The sequence below is a fragment of the Pongo pygmaeus genome, chromosome 8 (assembly GCF_028885625.2).
Source record: "Pongo pygmaeus isolate AG05252 chromosome 8, NHGRI_mPonPyg2-v2.0_pri, whole genome shotgun sequence".
Classification (NCBI taxonomy): Eukaryota; Metazoa; Chordata; class Mammalia; order Primates; family Hominidae; genus Pongo; species Pongo pygmaeus.
In genome coordinates, this window is record NC_072381.2 from 21,493,916 (window position 1) to 21,513,842 (window position 19,927).

Below are 19,927 nucleotides of genomic sequence, written 5' to 3' on the forward strand. Positions count from 1 at the left end.
AGTGGATGTGGGCTTATAGACACTGTAAAGAGATAGTAGAAGATTTGGTAATGTAAAACTTGAACTTAAAGGATGTGAAATTATGTGGCCACCTTTTGTAAGTTATGGAATCACTGACATAGCATCTAGGGTAGGGCTCAAGGTATTCCTACTCTATTGTAGACATGAATTCTGTTGCACCTTCCCAAAAAATTATCTTGGGAAGGCAATCCCTAACTGTGATTGTTCTTTAGCTGGCAAGAATATTTAACCATGAGAGGATTCAAAATGAAATATACAAATGTTTAAGAGCACCAGGCGCAGTGGCTCACGCCTGTAAACCCAGCACTTTGGGAGACTGAGATTGGTGGATTACTTAAGGTCTAGAGTTTGAGACCAGCCTGGCCAACATGGTGAAACCCTGTCTCTACTAGAAATACAAAAATCAGCTGGGCATAGTGGCAGGTGCCTGTAGTCCCAGCTACTTGGGAGACTGCAGCAGGAGTATTGCTTGAACCAGGAGGCAGAGGTTGCAGTGAGCCAAGACTGTGCCACTGTACTGTAGCCTGGGCAACAGAGCAAGACCCTGTCTCAAAAAAAAAAAAAAGAAAGAAAGAAATTTTTAAGAGAGTGAAACTTGTACTACTAACATCTCGATATTAAGGAATCTGAAAGTATTAATATTATAGTACTTATAATACTTGTTATGGACTATTTGTTCTCCCAAAAATTCATATGTTGAAATCTTTTTTATATAAATACATATATTTGGGTTTCTGTGGGTTTTTTTCAGTAGAGACAGGGTCTCACTCTGTCACTCAGACCAGAGTGCAGTGGCACGATCATAGCTCACTGCAGCCGCAAACTCCTGGGCTCAAACCATCCTCCCACCTCAGCCTCCTAGTAGCTGGGACTGCAGGCACACACTACCACTCTTGGCTACTTTTTAAATTTTTTTTAGAAATGGGGGTTTTGCTATGTTACCCAGACTGGTTTCGAACTCCTGGGCTCAAGAGATCATCCCTTCTCTCCACCAAAAGTGTTAGGATTACAGGCATGAGCCACCATACCCAGCCTAGAATTATAATTTTAAGTTGAAAGTTTACTACATTTTATGTAATATTGGCACTTAGAATTAAGGCCGGCTATATGGTCATGTTTAACGATTAGATTTATACAAATTAAACATTTTAGTCAGGCAAGTTGGCACACACCTGTAATTCCAGTTACTCAAGGAAGCTGAGGCAGGAGGATCACTTGAGGTCAGGAGTTCAAGACCAGCCTGAGCAACATAGCAAGGCCCACCATCTCAAGAAAAGAAAGAGATAATTAAACATTTTGGAAAGTTTAACAGCCAGACATCTGAGTTACTTTAAAGGGAAATAAATACATTGATGGGTTATTATTGCAGTTTCAAATAAGTAAAAGTTTAGATTTGTAAATGGGATCAAATATTAATCAAAGGTGTGCCTCCTACAGTGTTGCGATTTGCTACATTTATAAATAGAAATTTCTAAATTGACCTGAAAAAAACTTGATTTTTTGATATGTAACCTAAATAAATGGCAATTTTTAAAATCAAAGTAAACCCCTGAAGAAGCTTTCTGTGGACAAAGCAGAAAAAGTGTAATTGGAACCTAAGAAAGGGGGCATCTAAAAACTGGGAGTCAGGGGAAAGCTTTACAGAGGAAGAACTGAAGATGGGTATGAGTTTGTCCAGCAAATTAAATAGGGGAGGTCAGTGCATCCAGGTAGAGGCAAAGAAATATAGGGGCCAGGCGTGGTGGTTCACACCTGTAATCCCAGCATTTTGGGAGGCTGAGGCAGGCGGATGACTTAAGGTCAGGAGTTTGAGACCAGCCTGGCCAACATGATAAAACCCCATCTCTACTAAAAATACAGAAATTAGCCAGGCATGGTGGCAGGCGCCTGTAATCTCAGCTACTTGGGAGCCTGAGGCAGGAGAATCGCTTGATCCTAGAGGTGGAGGTTGCAGTGAGCCGAGATCGTACCAGTGCACTCCAGCCTGGACAACAGAGCAAGACTCTGTCTCAAACAAACAAAAGAAAGAAAGAAAGGAAGAAAGAAAGAAAGAAAGGAGAAAGAAAGAAATATACGAACAACAGCTACTAGTAGTTCAGCATTCCTGAGTCAAAAATCAAGCTGGGAAACAGGTCCCAGTGATGTCAGCTAGGTAGGTAGGGGCCAAGTCATGAAGGGACTTGTGTCCCAGGTAAAGGCATTTCTGTTTTAAACTGTAGGCAATGGTAAGACATTGAAGAATTTCCCTCACATTTGATCTGATTTGCCTGGTTCGGAGCTCACAGTTGAAAAATAAAGTGAACCAACACTAAAGTCAGGAAAACGACTGAAGTCTAGATAAGTGATTTTGGAGTGTGGGAGGGAAAATGAGGAGAGAAAAAATAAAATCAAGCTAAGGGCAAAATACATACCTAAAGTACATTCTCTTGAGTCATGGATACATTGCTAGCGGTAAGCTGCAAAATTTATCAAATAGCAAGGAAGGAAGGAAGAAGAGAGAGAGAGAAGGAAGCTGACTCAGAAACTGAGGGGAGAGAATTGGGCTAGAAATGTGTTTCAGGCATCAAGAACAAATAGATGGTAATTTTTGAAGCCATAAGTATAAATGAGATTTTCCAAAGAATGTGCAGAGAATAGGGAAGAGAAAAAGGCTAAGGATAAAATCAGGGGGAAAGTCAACATTGAAGGTGTAGGGAGCAGAAAAAAAATTGGGTCAAGCTAATTGTGAAAGTTGAGCCCAAGAAGCAGGAGTGACCATTCAGAAGCATGAGGTATCAGGGTATCACAGGAGATGAGGTTTTCAGAAGGTGGAAGAAGCTGGGCACAGTGAACTTGAACTCGGGCTAGGTGTTGAAGCCAGAAGTTTGAGACCAGCCTGGACAACATAACAAGACACCATCTCTAAAAGAAAAAGAAAAAGAAAAAGAAAAAGAAAAAGGGAGGCCGAGGCGGGCGGATCATGAGGTCAGGAGATCGAGACCATCCTGCCAACTTGATGAAACCCCGTCTCTACTAAAATACAAAAAATTAGCCAGGCGTGATGGCGCACACCTGTAGTCCCAGCTACTCAGGAGGCTGAGGCAAGGGAATCACTTGAATTCAGGAGGCAGAGGTTGCAGTGAGTCGAGATTGCGCCATTGCACTCTAGACTGGCAACAGAACGAGACTCCATCTCAAAAAAAAAACAAAAAAAAAAGGTGGAAGGAAGTGTGCGCAGATGTTACCGAGAAGACCCCTAATGCAAAAACTAGTATTGTAAGGATCTATCCAGCCAGGTTTGGGAAGACTGCCATTCCCTTATCTGTGTAACATTTCTGAAAATAATAAAGGAAGCTAGGCCTGGCAGCTCACTCCTGTAATCTCAGCACTTTTGGGAGGCCAAGGCAGAAGGACTTCTTGAGCCCAGGAGATCGAGGCTAGCATAGGCAACATAGTAAGACCCCATCTCTACAAAAAAATTTAAAAATTATCCAAGCGTGGTGGCACATACCTGTAGTCCTAGCTACTCCGGAGATTGAGTGGGGAGGATGGCTTGAGCCCAGGAGATCGAGGCTGCAGTGAGCTATCATGGTGCCACTGCCCTCCAGCCTGGGCAATAGAGTGAGAGTGAGACTCTGTCTCTAAAAAGTAAATAAATAATAATAAAGGGGAAAAGGGTTTTCTCTGCTTTCAAATTGCCTCCTTCTATTCTCCTTATAGGCATGAGATCCATTAAGCTCCTTGACCAACAAACAGTCTTTGATCAGTGAACCCTCGGTAACATTCAATCCCTGTGTCTACCTCTGCCTTTAAGAAACTCATCCCACCCTTGGCTTCAGCCCTTTGCTGGTTTAGCCCTCATCCCTCCCTTTCTCTCCCACTTCCCCACCTTTCTGCCCTCTCTTCTCCCTCATACCCGCTCTGCAGGCATTTCTCAAGGCTCAGTGTTCAGCCCTCTGTTCATCTCGTTCTATACTCCTGGAGTAATTCTGCTGGACTGATTTGATTTCCTTCTTTAGCTATAATTTTGCGGCAGATATTTCCCAGAAATCATAAAATGTGGCTATTGTTGTTCAATACATCATTGCAGGGAAAGAACCGCTGGATGTGTATGTCCTACATTCAAAATCACAGATACAAAGTGCTGCACATACCTCATCCATTATTCCCATATTCTCTTGCTCTATTATTATTTCCAAGTAGCTCTAGGCAGCTTGGTGCTTCCAAGCTTCTGGGACTGTGGGCAGGAATAATAATGACTTATCCAACTGCAGCGACAAATCCAACTGCACAACCACTATTCCTGCAAGTGAGCTGAAAATGTATGGTGGTGCCTGCTAGACCTCACCCCTGAGAATGCACTGCATCCGCCAAACTCATATTGTCAGCCCTACCCATGCAAGTGGGGACATAGTACTAGCCTCTTCTAGTTATAATTTTAGCATATTTCATTGATTCTAAGGCTTACTTATTTTTCACATTGTAACTTCAGAAATTGAGATGCACTCTACATTTACAGTTAGAACTTTTTATTGTTATTGGAATATAAAATAATGATGTGTTTTATAATCTACGGTGTCATGTATCTGATGAAATTTGGGTATTTGAAGAACAAGATGCAAAAATAAATTAGTTTCATCTGTTGTACAACATGGTGACTATAGTTAATAACATTGACTTGTTTTTGGTTTTTTGGCTTTTTTAAGAGATGGGGTCTCACTATATGGCTCACAGCCTGGAGTACAGTGGCTATTCACAGGTGTGATCATAGTACACTACAGAGCCTCAAACTGTTAGGCTCAAGCAATCCTCTCCCTCAGCTGGGACTCCCAAGTAGCTGGGACTACAGGCATGTGCAACTGGTATTTTGAAAATTGCTAAGAGAGTAGATTTTGTGCTCCTACCACAAAAACAAATAAGTAAGGTAATGTACATGTTAATTAGCTCAACTGAGCCATTCCACAATGTTTACGTATTACAAAATGTAATGTGGTACACAAAAAATCTACACAATTTTATTTGTCAAATTTTTTAAGTGTTTTCTTTTTGTTTTGCTTTGTTTTATTCCGAGATGGAGTCTCGCTCTGTCACCCAGGCTGGAGGGCAGTGGCGCAATCTCGGCTCACTGCAAACTTCACCCCCAGGTTCAAGCGATTCTCGTGCCTCAGCCTCCTGAGTAGCTGGGATTACAGGTACGCACCACCACACTCAGCTAATTTTTGTATTTTTATTACAGATGAGGTTTCACCATGTTGGCCAGGATGGTCTCGATCTCCTGACCCCATGATCTGCCCGCCTCAACCTCCCAAAGTGCTGGGATTACAGGCGTGAGCCACCACACCCGGCTATTTGTCAAATTTTTTTTTTTTCCAAGATGGAGTCTTGCACTGTCACTCAAGCTGGAGGGCAGTGGGGTGATCTTGTCTCACTGCAACCTCCACCTCCCAGGTTCATGTGATTCTCCTACCTCAGCCTCCCAAGTAGCTGGATTACAGGCAAGAGCCACCACCCCCGGCCGTAAGTGTATTTTTCAAATAAATTAGTTTCACTTTGGAAGACAATAAGCACAGTGTTTAAAAGTTAGGTTTAAAGTCAGACACACTGGGTTTAAATTTCAGCTCTGACACTTACTAGCTCCAATAACTAGAAAAAGTTGCTTCATCTCTCCAAGTCTCCATTTTTCTAACCTGAAAACCTGGACTAAGAGACTGGCATTATCTACCTCATAGGGTTTTTAGAGGTTTAAACCCTATTGTGTGATCTGCTTAAGACACTGCCTGGCAGCTGGTAAATGCTCTGTCTGCTACATCCCAGCCTTCTTGTATTTGTCAAAAGGAAAAGCTGTAAGATGTATGGGAACAACATTGGATTTGTATTTTGACTGAACCAGGCAAACAACTCTCTCATGACTCTAATCAGAGAGAGAGAAAAAATAAACAGCCCATAATTCAGGGTTGAATAGAGTCGTAAAACAGGCAAAGAAAATGCTCATGCTTGTAAATCATAGGCAAAGTTTCTACAGTAATAGATCAATGCCATTTCTCCCTCCCTACCTCACACTACTGAAAATGGTACAGGGCATACGTTACATATTAAAACCAAATTTACTCAGTATGAAGATAGCCCCCTTCCCTCTGTGAGATTACCCAGGCAGCATTCTGCAGCTTACTAAGCTGACTAGAGTCAATGAGAATCAAGATATTTACCAAAATCTCTAGGTTTTATTTTAAGGGAGAAGATATAAAGCTGCATACAATATAGTCTGATTTTCACAAATATGCATGTATTCATAAAGAACTGAAATGATATATACCAAGTTGCTTGCTGGATAGTAAGATTATGAAATTTTTTGTTTTATCTTTTCATTTTTAATTTGTTCATAACTGAGATAAACTACTCTGGTAAAAAAAAATCGTTTAATCTTTTTATGTATTTTATTATTTATTTATTTATTCATTTATAATTTTTGAAACAGGGTCTCACTCTGTTGCCCAAGCTGGAGTGCAGAGGCACAATCCTGGCTCACTGCAACCTCCACCTCCTTGGTTCAAGCAATCCACCCACCTCAGCCTCCCAAATAGCTGGGACCACAGGTGTGCACCACCACACCCAGCTAATTTTTTTATTTTTTGGTAGGGACAGGATTTCACCATGTTGGCCGGGCTGGTCTCGAACTCCTGACCTCAAGTGATCTGCCTGCCTCAGCCTCCCAAAATGCTGGGATTATAGGCGTAAACCACTAGGCTCAGCTAATCTTTTTATATTATAAAAGAAAAAAGAATAACTTGTTTTTCACAGGATTTAGGGGACATTCTCTTTAGCCGAAATCCCAGAGGTTATTTTTATACATTTAAACACACACTTTGGAGACACTAATTCAGTATTTCTTATGAAGACTATTAAGTAGTCCCCCGCAAGCTATTGCAGGATAGACACATAGTGGTGATGTGTTCATACTAACTAATGAAAGTTTCACTCTAGCAGCTCAGAGTAAACCAGAGTCTTCTAAGCAGGCTAAGTGAATTCAGCATAGAAGAGACAAAATAATCAGCTTACAAGGGCAGTACTTGGGGTAACTATTTTTTTTTTTTTTTTGGAGTGTGTAGGAAAAGAATTCTTTTTAAAAAATTAACAGCAGCTGGGCACAGTGGCTCACGCCTGTAATCCCATCACTTTGGGAGGCCAAGGTGGGTGGACCACCTGAGGTCAGGAGTTCAAGACAAGCCAGGCCAACATGGTGAAACCCCATCTCTACTAAAATACAAAAATTAGCGAGGTGTGGTGTCGTACACCTGTAATCCCAGCTACTCGGGAGGCTGAGGCAGGAGAATCGCTTGAACCCAAGAAGCAGAGGTTGCAGTGAGCCAAGATTGTGCCATTGCACTCCTGCCTGGGCAACTGAGCGAAACTCCGACTAAGAAAAAAAAAAGGCAGAATAGTATCTGTTGTCCAACATGCCTTACTAAATAGACAAACAGTAGTAGTTAAAACCAAGAAATCCACTTCTTTCCTGGTGTTGTCTGTATATTGGTACCGGTATAAACTGAACTGCTTGTATTAGTCCATTCTCACACTGCTATAAAGTTACTATCCGAGATTGGGTAATTCGTAAACAAAGGAGGTTTAATGGACTCACAGTTCCACATGGATGGGGAGGCCTCAGGAAACTTACAATCATGGTAGGAGGGGAAGCAGGTACCTTCTTCACAAGGTGACAGGAGGAAGGAGAGCAGGGGAAACCTCCACTTATAAAACCATCAGATCTCGTGAGAACTCACTCACTATCAGGAGAACAGCATGCGGAAAACCACCCCCATGATCCAATCACCTCCTACCAGATCCCTCCCCCGACAAATAGGGATTACAATTTGAGATGAGATTTGGGTGGGGACACATCCAAACCATATCACTGCTACAAGAAAGGGACCCCAAAATGATGACCCCTACAGAAGGGCTGGGTGCAGTGGCTGATGCCTGTAATCCTAGCACTTTAGGAGGCCAACGCGGGTGGATCACCTGAGATCAGGAGTTCAAGACCAGCCTGACCAACATGGTGAAACCCCATCTCTACTAAAAATACAAAATTAGCCAGGTGTGGTGGTGCATACCTGTAATCCCAGCTACTTGGAAGGCCGAGGCAGGAGAATCGCTTGAACCCAGGAGGCGGAGGTTTCAGTGAGCCGAGATCCCACCATTGCACTATAGCCTGGGCAACAAAAGCGAAACTCTGTATCAAAAAAAAAAAAAAAAATTAGCGTGGTGTGGTGGTGCATGCCTGTAGTCCTAGCTACTCAAGAGGCTGAAGTGGAAGGATTGCTTGAGCCCAGGAGTTTGAGGCTACAGTGAGCTATGAATGCACCACTGCACTCCAGCCTGGGTGACAGAGAGAGACCCTGTCTCAAAATAAATAAATGAGTAAATAAATAAACAAACAAACTATACAGAAGTTCATTCTTGTGTCATTTCCAGAGGTGAGCGCAGTGGGGTGCAGGGTGGTGAGGCCGCTGTGCTCCAGGAGGTCCTCATTCTCATTGTTCCACCACCTGGTAGGGAGGGATCCTTGCCTGAATGGTCAGACTGGCTCACCATAGCATCTGTATTCCTTCCCAAAGGAGGGGAAAGGGGAAGGAAGTCAAAGGCAAGCAATTTATCTTTAAGAAAATGATGTGGAAGTTGCACACCTCACTTCAACTCACAACTCAGTGGTGAGAACTTAGATAGCCTCACCTGTTAGAAAAGAGGCTGAGCACTGTAGCCTCTACCTGGGAACTCTAGCATCTACCTGCTAAACCTCAGGGAGAGGGGTGTACACACCAAAAGAAAGGAGGGGAGGCTGGCTGCTAGTCCATGGTTGCAATTTATGCTACAAAGAGCCTTTTTTTTTTTTTTAGAGAGAGCATCTCACTGTCACCCCGGCTGCAGTACAATGCTGCAATTATAGCTCACTGCAGCCTCAGTCTCCTGGGTTGGGATCCGCCCACCCCAGCCTCCCAAGTAGCTGGGACTACAGGTGCATACCACCATGCCTGGCTAATTTTTTTTTTTTTTTTTTGGTAGAGATGGAGGTCTCACTGTGTTGTCCAAGCTGGTCTCAAAGTCCTGGTCTCAAGCGATCCTCCCGCCTCAGCTTCCCAAAACGCTGGGATTATAGGCATGAGCCACTGCACCAGGCCCAAATAACCATTTTAAACGGCATGTTTATAACTTAGTTTTTATTTTTTTTCTTTAGGAGACAGACCCTCGCTTTGCTGCCCAGACTGGAGTACAGTGGTGTCAAATCAGCTCACTGCAACCTCCACCACCCCAGTTCAAGCAATCCACCCACCTCAGCTTCCCAAGTAGCTGGGACCACAGGTATGCACCACCATGCCCAGCTAATTTTTTATATTTTTAGTGGAGACAGGGTCACTAAAAATATAATTTTTAGTATATGACCAAAATATGTATTTTGGTCAGGCTGGTCTTGAACTCCTGGCCTCAAGTGATCTGCCCACCTCAGCCTCCCAAAGTGTTGGGATTGCAGGCATGTGCCACCTTGCCTGGATTCTAACTTAAAATTTTATGTCCTTTTCCGTCTACCCACTTTCAAAATATGATTGATAAGGCACTGCCAAAGTCCACTAGAGGCTGGAAAGGCAAGGTTCCTCCCCTAGAGCCTCTGAAGGGAGTGCAGCCCTGCCCACACCTTGATTTCAGCCCAGTAACACTGATTTTGGACTTCCAGCCTCCAGATCTATGAGGGGATAAGTTTCTGTTGTAAGCTGCTCGGTCGTAGTAATTTGTTACAGAAGCCACAGGAAATGAATACGGTGACATTGTCTGTGACTTTGGCCTTGGAAATTTTTTCATAGCCATAGCCCTGAGCCAAAATGTTCCATCCTAATTCTAACTTGACCTATAAATTGGAGTTAGTGATTTGAATCTAGCTGAGCATTTACCTAAGAAAAAGCAGTCTCTAAATCTTTCTAAGCAAAAGGAGTGGGCTGTCATTGATATTTAGTTTCCTAAAACCCAGTATAAACAAGGGTGCCCTGTTTGGGGAATTTGAGGGTGGAAAGAGAGAAAAAAATTCTCAAAGTTCATTTTTACTCATTAACTCCTCCCATAATATTCATTGGACACCTGCCATGGGCCAGGCACTGAGCTTGGAATTGGGAAACAACCATGTATATAAAACAAAGTTCCCCCGAGTGGCTCTCAGTCTAGTTCAGCTTTCAGGGAGGGAGAGAGAAAAAGAAAGAAGGCCAAGATGGATACATAAATTTGCGAAACTCACTTTATAAAACGATGCGCAAAACTATGTGAAATACTCCATCACACTTCTCTAAACCTTATAATACCATCTGTGAACAAAACAAATGTTTTGGAGAAAAAAAAGCCTTCCTGAATGTGGAAATCAAGCCAGGAAGAAGGTGAGCATGTTACCTGACACAGAACAAGCCCCAGGGCAGACACAGAAATGAAGCATCCCAAAGCACAAGACATTAAGAGGGAATAAAAAAAAAAAAAGCACAGCACAGTATGTCAGGCAAAGGACCTCAAAATCATATATAAAAGACACAAACATGTATGAGTTTCTTAATTTCCGAAGTTGAAATCTTTTTCTCAACTGAGTCAAATGAATTAAAAACTAAATTACCATATTCATCAAGCCATCTACATAAAACAATTTCCCTACATTTAAAACCTACTGCAACCCAAATTCTACTAGAGGTTGTCAGTCTGAAGCTCACACAATCATCTTCATATATCGGTGGGGTGAGGGGAGTGGTAATAATCTAGGGGGCGCAAACCTGAATTGCCCGAGGGAACTGACTACATAATCAAACTATCCAGTTCAAAGGGCAAGTTGTATAATTCAAGACCATAAAGTAAAAGTCCTCCTGTGTTGTTTAATAGTAAGTTTCCATTGCTGACTATTTTCCTGTGAAATTGCCTTGCTTCTCCATTTTCTTTTGCATTCTTAGACACAATCAGTGGAAATTTTTTCCACTGGAAAGTGGCAAAGTGACAAGCATTCTTGCTAAAGAAATCTAATATCACACATTCTGACAAATCTCTTTGGAATCCTCACTTCATTCAAAGATTCAAGCTCGCCTGACAGACCGGTGGGACAGGCCAGCAGGAATCCTATTTGCCTTAGGGCCTGAATAGCTTCCTGGGAAATTCTGCCACCCAAGGCAAGCTCTCAAAGGTCAGACATCAGCTTGGCCCAGTAACAATGCCTCCCTGGTCCCAGAGGAAGGGTGATTCTGAGTGCAGCCTGGTCTGTGAATTAGATTTGTTCACCAGCCCAGCCCCCATGGACTCGTGTCAGAATCTTAGAGAGGGGTCTAAAAAACTACAACAGCAGTTTTTACTAAAATTCACTGATCAACTTTGACATCACTGAAAGTAGAAAGCCAGACATTATGTGTCTCTTGACGAGGTGCATGGGGAAGTCCGCTGCACTACCAAAAGAGTAATAACAATAATAACTGAATCAGAATCTCATCAAGCCTCCAGGCCTCATTATCACCAGTTTACAGGAATAGAAGGAGCCTAGGAGCATTGTTGAACAACACCATGATAACACAATCAGCCAAATCCGGGATGTGGAAAATTCCACAGAACAAATGATCAGCTTCCTTTACGAAATACAGAGCTCTAAAAAGGGATAGTAAGAATTATTGTAGGTAGCAAGAGACTCAGGAGACATAACCAACTACATGTGTGTACTATCTTTAGATTCAGATTCAAACAAACCATCTGCACAAAGATATTTGTGAGACAATTGGAGAAAATGGAACGTACACTGAGAATTAGGTAATGTTAAGAAATTATTGGGGGATTTTTAGGGATGATAATATTATTGTGCTTATATTGGGAAAAGAGTCCTTTTCCTTTTAAAGATAGTAATTAAGTACTTCGGGCTGGGAGCAGTGGCCCACTCCTGTAATCCCAGCACTTTGGGAGGCTGAGGCAGGCAGATAATCTGAGGTTAGGGGTTCAAGACCAGCTTGGCCAACAAGGCGAAACCCCGTCTCTACTAGAAATACAAAAATTAGCGGGGTGTGGTGGTTGTAGCCTGTAATTCTAGCTACTCGGGAGGCTAAGGCAGGAGAATCACTTGAACCTGGGAGGTGGGGGTCTCAGTGAGCCGAGATCACGCCATTGCACTCCAGCCTGGGCAACAAGAGCGAAACTCCATCTCAAAAAATACTAATAGGCTGGGCACGGTGGCTTATGCCTGTAATCCCAGCAGTTTGGGAGGCCGAGGCGGGCAGATCATGAGGTCAGGAGATCGAGACCGTCCTAGCTAACACAGTGAAACCTCGTCTCTGCTAAAAATACAAAAAACTAGCCAGGTGTGGTTGCAGGCATCTGTAGTCCCAGGTACTCGGGAGGCTGAGGCAGGAGAATGGCCTGAACCCGGGAGGTGGAGCTTGCAGTGAGCCGAGATCATGCCACTGCACTCCAGTCTGGGCAACAGAGCAAGACTCCGTCTAAAAAAAATTAATTAATTTTAAAAAACTAATAATAGTAATTAAGTACGTGGCCAGGCACAGTGCCTCATGCCTGTAATCCCAGCACATTGGGAGACCGAGGCAGGCAGATTGCTTGAACCCAGGGGTTCTAGACCAGCCTGGACAATGTAGTGATACCCTATCTCTACAAAAAATAAAAAATTAACCAGGCATGGTGGTGCATGCCCATGGTCCCAGCTATCTAGGAGACAGAGGTGGGAGGATCACTTCAGCCCAGAAGTTCAAGGCTACAGTGAGTCATGATCACGTCACTGCACTCCAGCCTGGGTGACAGAGCAAGAACCTGTATCAAATAACAATAATAATAAAAGCAGACACGGTGGCTCACTCCTGTAATTCCAGCAATTTGGGAGGCCGAGGCGGGCAGATCACTTGAGGTCGGAGGTTCCAGACCAGCCTGACCAACATGGAGAAACCCCACCTCTACTAAAAATACAAAATTAGCCGGGCATGGTGGTGCATGCCTGTAATCCCAGCTACTTGGGAGGCTGAGGCAGAATTGCTTGAACCCGGGAGGTGGAGGTTGCAGTGAGCCAAAATGGCGCTGTTGCACTCCAGCCTGGGCAACAAGAGTGAAACTCTGTCTCAAAATAAATAAATAAATAATAATAATAATAACAATAATAATTAAGTATTTCAGGGTAAAATGATATGATGTCGGGGATTTGTTTCAAAATATTTCAGTGGGAGGTTGGGGAGGATGATGAGGAAGGATAAGTTGAGTAGATAAAACGAGAATGATATTGTTTTATTGATAACTATTGCAATTGGCCAATGTCTGCAGGTGATTCATTATACTATTATCTCTATGTTTGAATATGTTTTAGGCTTCTATGACACTATTTTCTTTTTTTTTTTTGGAGACAGAGTTTCACTCTTGTCGCCCAGGCTGGAGTGCAGCGGCGTGATCTCAGCTCACTACAACCTCTGCCTCCCAGGTCCAAGCAATTCTTCTGCCTCAGCCTCCCGAATAGCTGGGATTACAGGTGCCTGCCACCACACTCAGCTAATTTCTTGTATTTTTAATAGAGACGGGTTTTATTAAACAGCGGGCCATGTTGGCCACGCTGGTTTCAAACTCCTGACCTTTGGTGATCTGCCCACGTCAGCCTCCCAAAGTGCTGGGATTACAGGCGTAAGCCACCATACCCAGCCTATGAAACTATTTTCAAAGAGTACATAAAGCCCCATCTCACCTTCACTCTTACCTCCCATTACCGTGCCACATCAACTCTTTGCCCTAGATATCTTTGTACCCACCACCACACCCTCTAGAAAAACACTTATCTGAACTGTCCTTCAATGCCCAATTCAAATTCCTGCTTCCTCTTCAAAGGCTTCCCTGATAGTCCCACAAGAGCGTGAGCCCTCTCTCTTTTCTGAACTCTCATAGCACTTCAACTCAGTTGGTATCTGTCATCATTAGCTTTTTCTTTTTAATTAATTAATTTTTTTTAGACGGGGTCTTGCTCTATGCCCAGGCTGGAGTGCAATGGCATGCTAATGGTTCTCTGCAGCCTAGGCCTCCCAGGCTCAAGTGATTTTCCCACCTCAGCCTCCCTAGAAGCTAGGACTACAGGCGCGTACCACCATGCCTGGCTAATTTTTCTTTGTTTTTTTTTTTTTGAGACGGAGTTTCGCTCTTGTCACCCAGGCTGTGGTGCGGTGGCGCAATCTTGGCTCACTGCAATCTCCACCTCCCAAATTCAAGCAATTCTCCTGCCTCAGCCTCCCAAGTAGCTGGGATTACAGGCATGTACCACCATACGCAGCTAATTTTGTATTTTTAGTAGAGATGGGGTTTCATCAGGTTGGTCAGGCTGTTCTTGAACTCCTGACCTCAGATGATCTGCCTGCCTCAGCCTCCCAAAGTGCTGGGATTACAGGCATGAGCCACTACGCCCGGCCAATGCCTGGCTAATTTGTGTGTGTTATTTTGTAGAGACAGAGTTTCACCATATTGCCCAGACTAGTCTCCAGCTCACGGGCTCAAGCAATCTGCCTGCCTCGGCCTCCCAAAGTGCTGGGATTACAGGTGTGAGCCACTGCGCCCAGCTGTTTTATTTTCTTGATTAGCTTTTTCTCATTTTGCACCCCTGACTGGATCTGAAGCCCTCATAACACTGGCCACATGCTTGTTTGTTATTCTCTTAGCATGACAGCTTCACCCCGGAATCTGTCCAAAATAATTCTGACGAATGAATAAATGATGGGAATGGCTCTTGAAAAGTGCTCACCTAAAGGACAACACACTAAGCTAAGAATCTGGAAATCTGAGTGAGTCCTTGCATTAGGCAGGGTCACCAGGGATAGAAAACTCATTCTGGTTGAAGCAGAAAGCTGGAATGCATTGATTCCAATAACTAGAAAGAAGAGGTGTAGATTCAGAGACCTAATGGTATTTTCAGTTCCCTCTCCACTTCCCCTTTTCTCCAGCCCTAGGTTTGTTTGGTTGTGACAAACTCAGCTCTTAGCCCAGCTTTGCAAGCTGGCGGGAAAAATAATTTTTTTTTCTCCCAACATGCACATATACAAACCTCAATGTAAGATTCTGATTGGTCCAGATCGCGTCTGCTGCCAGTTCTTAGGCCAATCACTGCGGTGAAGGGAATGAGACACTGTGATTGGCCAGATCTGTATCACAGGTGCTCCCTGTGGCCAGCAAATAGGCAGACCCATGAGAATGGCGTACTCAGGAGAGTGACAGTTTCCCCAAGAGAAAGAGAAGTGCAGTTGCCAAAAGGATGGAGGAAAGGAATCCCGAGCAGAACCCCTCCTCCCCTCCCCTGCAAAACAAATGATTCTGGACCAACTATCTAGTAACAACACAATAATTGTCACGACTTGTTGAGCTCTTACTATTGTCAGAGAACGCGCCAGTACTTTGTAATGTAAATATAATAACCTTTATAAAATAACGTATATACATCTAGCCCTCTGAACAACTCAAAAGGTAGGTGTTATTAGGCCCATTTCACAGATACTAAAACTGAGACTTAAATAGGCCAATGGACTTGTTCAAGGATCTGCTGTTTGCCACAATTGCTTCTTTGTGCTTCAATTTTCCTGTATATAGGGCTTCCTAATATTGCTGTACCTTTCAAAGATGTTTTTGACATGAAGGAGAAAGTATGTCAAGGTTTTGAGACTTACTCGTTCCACCCACGGCGTGCCCTGGCCTGCATTTTCCTATGTGTAGCCTTCAAGGCCACGTCCTCCACAGAGTCTGCCTGACTCCTCCACTGAGATCAGTGAAGTCTCCTTGCTCCAGATTCCCCAGCAGCTCCCCCACAGCGCTCTCCTGGCAGCCATCACCTTCTCTCCCACATCACAGATATGTGGCTGTTAGCTCCCTCGCTACACTGTGTGGTATTGAGAAAAGGGACCATTTCTAATGCAACTTCCTGTATAGCATGCATTTAACCCATACATGACAGGCTTTGACTAAACATTTGGTTAATTAAATGATGCATGTGTTTAATTAATTAACGTATAGTTGAGGAATTCCTCTATAAATTCAAGGCACAGCTGTTTGGGCTTCAAGTAAAAACACAGAATGTTAGAACTATATAAGAAGTCGCCTTCATTCAGGGCCAGTCTATAAGCTATTTGTTACTGAACCACAACAAAATAAGTCCAGAAATTGAGAACACACATTTAGAAACATTTATGACAGTCTGGTAGATTAAGTTTATGTCTGCTGAATCTAATAATAAAAAACAACTTAGACTTGTGTTCTGTATGTCTTTACTTTATAAATTAATTTTCTGATCATTCATTTTTACTCCATTTTACAATGTTATCTGTTCTCAATGGACTGGGAATTTTTAAATATTTTTCTTCACCAGAGATAGTTTGAGAAGCACAAATCTTATCTAAACTGTCACTCAGAGCAGGAGGCCTTTCTCTATTTCTGGCCAACCAGCCTGTTTTTAACACTTTCTGGCAAGGCATTCACACCATCCCAGTTCCACTCTCAGATTGTTTCATAACTTAACTATTTCCTTTCTGACCTTGAAAAGTTCTCCAGCTCCGTGAGAGAAGAACGCAGACTTCCTCAGCCTAGCATGGAGCTGGAGGGTGACAGGCTTCCACAGGAAGAAGTGAAAATTTTCCCTTTACTCACTCAGGACATCTGGATTCTCAGACCCAGTTTTCTCATCTGCAAAATAAGAAATTTCAATTTCTGATGCTTTATGATCCCCTTGTTCATTCATGAGCTTTAAGATATGAAGGAAGTTCCTGCTTCTGAAGAATAGCCCATCACTGCCCCCTCCCCTGAAAAAAACTCCCTTTATATTTATTTATTTTGTTGTTGTTGTTTGTTTGAGATGGAGTCTCACTGTATCACTCATGCTGGAGTGCAGTGATGTGATCTCAGCTCACTGCAACCTCCGCCTCCCAGGTTCAAGCCATGCTCCTGCCTCAGCCTCCAGAGTAGCTGGAATCACAGGCACCTGCCACCATGCCTGGCTAATTTTTGTATTTTTAGTACAGACGGGGTTTCACCATGTTGGACAGGCTGGTCTCGAACTCCTGTCCTCAGGTCATCTGCTCGCCTCAGCCTCCCAAAGTACTGGGATTACAGGCGTGAGCCACCGTGCCTGGCTGAGAACTCCCTTTTTAACATGAGTGATCTGATTGTACAGCTACAGGATATCTCATGTGTCACTTACATCGGATTAAAGAGTATTAGATCAGCCGGGTGCAGTGGCTCACGCCTGTAATCCCAGCACTTTGGGAGGCTGAGGCGGGCAGATGACCTGAGGTCAGGAGTTCGAGACCAGCCTGTCCAACGGGGTGAAACCCTGTCTCTACTAAAAAAAGTACAAAAAATTAGCCGGGCGTGGTGGCTGGCGCCTGTAGTCCCAGCTACTCGGGATGCTGAGGCAGAAGAATGGCGTGAACCCAGGAGGCAGAGCTTGCAGTCAGCCGAGATTGCGCCACTGCACTCCAGCTTGGGCAACAGAGCGAGACTCTGTCTCAAAAAAAAAAAAAAAAAAGAAAAGAATATTAGATCAGCCGGGTGCAGTGGCTCACAACTATAATTGCAAAACTTTGGTAGGCCAAGTGGGAGCATTACTTGAGCCCAGGAGTTCAAAACCATCCTGGGCAACATAGCAAGACCTCATCTCTACTAGAAATTTAAAAATTAGCCAGGTGTGGTGGTGCATGCCTATGGTCCCAGCTACTTGAGAGGCTAAGGTGGGAGCATCCCTTGAGCCCAGGAGTTGAAGATTATAGTTAGTTATGATTGCACCACTGTACTCCAGCCTGGGTGACAGAGGAAGGCTCTGTCAAGAAAGAGAGAAAGAGAGAGGAAAGAAAGAGAGAGAGAGAGAGAGAAAGAAAGAGAAAGAAAGAAAAGAAAGAAAGAAGAGCCGGACACGGTGGCTCACGCCTGTAATCCCAGCACTTTGGGAGGCCGAGGCGGGTGGATCACAAGGTCAGGAGTTCAGGACCAGCTTGGCCAAAATGGTGAAACCCCATCTCTACTAAAAATACAAAAATTAGCCGGGCATGTTGGCAGGTGCCTGTAATTCCAGCTACTTGAGAGGCTGAGGCAGAGAATTGCTTGAACCCGGGAGGCGGAGGTTGCAGTGAGCCGAAATCGTGCCACCGCACTCCAGCCTGGGCAACAGAGAGTGAGACTCTGTCTCAAAAAAAAGGAAAGGAAGGAAGGGAGGGAAAAAGGGAAAAATAGTGCTGTATGGTAATTCTTCAAATATAGGTGTGATATTTTGCATGTCAAGTTTGATTCAACTGTTAATTAAAAAAACAAAGCAACATAGCATTTTCTCAGTATTTTTAAATTGAATAAAATGTAAATCTTTCATGCTTACTGTAATGAAGTCAGACAATTTAGAAAAACAAAACCATTCCTCTGATACCTCAGTAAATTTTAAATACACATACAAATATACCAGAAAATGCATTTTTATAACTATTTTACAAACTGTAGATGAAAACACAAAGATTGAAACAGATGAAATGAAACAGGCATACATAAAAAATTGAATGCAATACTTCAATTTTATTGAAACAATATTATTTCTACTTCAAAAAAAGAATATTTTATTTATGAAGCCATAGCACTTTGGGAGAATGAGGTGGGTTCATCACCTGAGGTCAGGAGTTCGAGACCAGCCTGGCCAAAACGGCAAAACCCTGTCTCTACTAAAAATACAAAAATTGGCCAGGCATGGTGGCGCATGCCTGTAACCCCAGCTACTAGGGGAGCTCAGGCAGGAGGATCACTTGAACCCAGTAGGCGGAGGTTGCAGTGAGCCGAGATTGTGCTACTGCACTTCAACCTGGACAATGGAGTGAGACTCTGTCTCAAAAACAAACAAACAAAAAAATATATATATATATGGCAATGAATATATTCAGATTATTTGTAAAATATAGTGGAAAAGAAAATTGGATATTTGTAAATTAAACACATAAAACAACAAACATAACAACACCAGTATCATCATCTCAACGGTAAATTGTAAATATGGAGACAATTGATTTTACAAGTCACATGTGAAATTATTATTTCATTCTGAATGAAATGGGACTTTCAATACATTTTTAGCATGTCTAGAAACAAGTTTGCTCACTGTTTTCAGTAATATATTATTTAAAATAGTAACTATACTGGTGACATAAACCTCAAACCAAAATTAAATCTGTAGCAGAAGTTATCCCACCTGATGTAAGCAGGTTGTCCTTGCTTAAATAAAGCCATCCTCAAAGGTGTGAACGAGCCCTGCTGAGGTCAGGAGAGCTGCCCAGGCAACCCTCAGATGCATGAACTATAAACACTTACAGTTTTATGCTGCTGAGGTTTCCTGATTGTTTCTTGTGCAGCCTTGTTGGGACAATATTAAAAAGCTGCGGTGATTTTTAAATATATTCACACATTTTTTGAGAATCCTCCCTTTAAGAGGTGGAGCCTCACTTCCCCTCCCTTGGGTGTGGGCTGGACTTAAGTTTTGGCTTCTAATGCACAGAATAAAGTGGAAGTGATGGGTGTGACTCTGGAAAGCAGATCATAAAATGCGCTGCAGCTCCCTCCTCCCTCTCTCTCAGATTGCTTGCTCTGGGGGAAGTTAGCCCACATGAGAGCACAAGCTGCATGGTGAGGAAGAGAGGCTTCATGCCAACACCCAGCGAGAAATGGAGGCCCTGCCAGAAATCACCCTAGTGAGCCATCTTGGAAGCAGACCCCCAGCCCCAGCTAAGCATTCAGATGACTGCAGCTCTAACCAACATCCTTAGTACAGTCACATGACAGACCCTGAACAAGAGCCACTCATCTAAGCCACTCCTGAATCCCTGGCCCACAATTACAGTGAGATTAAAAAGTAAAATAGGCCAGGCGTGGTGGCCCATGCCTGTAACCCCAGCAC

General features: G+C 43.3%; 1 long non-coding RNA gene across 1 annotated transcript in view; it reads right to left on the bottom strand.

Moving 5' to 3' along the window:
* The window catches only part of LOC129006657 (uncharacterized), a 60,317-nt gene extending 40,917 nt beyond the window's left edge, over positions 1–19,400 (bottom strand). Inside the window, exons 1-4 of the long non-coding RNA XR_008492044.2 lie at positions 19,345–19,400; positions 16,541–16,689; positions 15,065–15,123; positions 1,194–1,287 (exon numbers count right to left, since the gene is read on the bottom strand). This is a non-coding gene — a long non-coding RNA (uncharacterized LOC129006657). The remainder of the gene's footprint in view (positions 1–1,193; positions 1,288–15,064; positions 15,124–16,540; positions 16,690–19,344) is intronic.
* Positions 19,401–19,927: the final 527 nt, after the last annotated feature.